Here is a 2,100-nt window from a genome sequence, read left to right on the forward strand (position 1 = left end):
AGGTTCTTATTTGGAAATCATAGATTGGATGTTATTATGGGAAAAAGATATGTTTTGGCCTGAAACTTGTTAAACCTCGTTATTGAGAAAAAGGTTTAAAAAGTGGCATTGTATGGAATTTGATTGGTTCAAAAGTTATGAGATTTGAATAAGCTAAGTGATAACTTGAATTTGAGAAATGAATTGGTATTTCGGTATTATGGATTCATATATTTGTTATTTATATGAATACTTGTTTTTGTAAATATTTTGGTGATCCTTCACCCTGCAATATCATGAATAGGGTATCTCACTAGACTTTACAGTCTAACCCTCGTTTTTTGTGATTTTAAATATGTGTTGCAGGTCGGGTAGAAGGTAAAGGAAAGGAAAAGATTTAGTGCTTTTCTTACGTTCTTTTTGGTTGAAGAATTGTTTTTGATATGTAACTCTGATGATTAGTACAAGATTGTAATTTGAATTTTTGGATCTTGTATTTGATCAAGATAGTTTCTTGTACTAGAGGACCCAGTTGTATATGAATATGTATTTCTTGATGTGAAATATATGTATTACATGCAATATGTGGGTTGGAGCGTTTCAATTTTGGATCACAAATTTCTAATTCCTAAGATATGTGAGATTCATTTTGGATCACAAATTTCTAATTCCTAAGATATGTGAGGTTCATTTTGGATCACAAATTTCTAATTCCTAAGATATGTGAGATTCATTTTAGATCACAAAAGATTGGTTTAAAAACAAAATCTAATATAATTAAAAAGTTCTCTCTTCTTTCACATATCTCTTCCTATTTTTCTCTCTTCTCTCCCTTGTGGTAACATACATGCACACAGATTATTGAATATGCAATTAAAGTGAATACATTGTGAAAATTTTCTTAGCAATATTATTATAATTTGTGAATACAACATGAACACATTCTGAATCTAAATGATTTAGTATAACTTGTAAACACATTGTGAATATCAACTAAACTTACAAAACCTACCACCTTAGAAAACCATATGAACACCTTAATAAGGAATTTTTTTATGTTTTTTACATTGTATTCACTATTAATTGGGTGTGTGTGCATTACAAAAAGGAGAGGAGAGAGTGAGAGAGTTATATTTGGAATTTGACATTTCTTAAAAAATGCATTAATGTTTATTTAATAAATCATACTAATTATCTCAAATTATTACCTTAAAATTGATCTCAAAGAATTCATAAATTTTGAAGTTATATTAAGCACCTCTCTCTCTCTCTCTCTCTCTTTATATATATATATAGAGAGAGAGAGAGAAGGGTTCAAACGAKAACCCCTGTGATTTACGAGAACGCGAGAACAATCCAATAACCTCATATTGTGATAAAAAATAAAATTAAAAGATTTATAAAATTAAAACTGAAATTGAAAAAGATTCAAAAAGAATTAAAATTAAAAGGGTAATAATGGAAATGATATCATCAGATCTTTTAAACACGATCATTATTATCATTAACCTTATCATTATCTTGTAAACAGTTAAGAATTCAAGGAGACTCATAAATTCAAATCACAAAACAACCGACCGAAGCAAACCTTGATCGACGGTGATCGACCAAGAACAAGCAACCCTAGTCGAGAAGCCATTGTATGCAACAAGCGGACAACAACAAGAAGTTTATTCAAGATATCTTTCAAAATTACTCGTTTTGAATAAGTTTTTAATCGATTAGTTGTGATACTCATGTGATATCAATGTCACTCGATTTGATCATGGTTTCAATTGGTTATGTTAGACATTATCACAACGATTTCGAATGCTTTCGATAGGTTAGGATTATACTAGGTGTGATAATCATATGATATGGGTGTGATAATTATGTGATAGGGGTGTGATAATCACCGTTATACATCATTTGGGTTATCGTTTTGGTTGATAAGTTAAATTTTTGGTGTAATCATGTGATATGGGTGTGATAATCACCGTTATACATCACTTGGGTTATCGTTTTGGTTGATAAGTTAAATTTTTGGTGTAATCATGTGATATGGGTGTGATATGGAGAAGAAGAAAACTAACAAGAGTAAAACGTGGAAACGTGATAAGATAATTATAATTAATTAAAATA

The sequence above is a fragment of the Cynara cardunculus genome (genome assembly GCF_001531365.2).
Source record: "Cynara cardunculus var. scolymus isolate 2C chromosome LG 5, CcrdV1, whole genome shotgun sequence".
Lineage (NCBI taxonomy): Eukaryota > Viridiplantae > Streptophyta > Magnoliopsida > Asterales > Asteraceae > Cynara > Cynara cardunculus.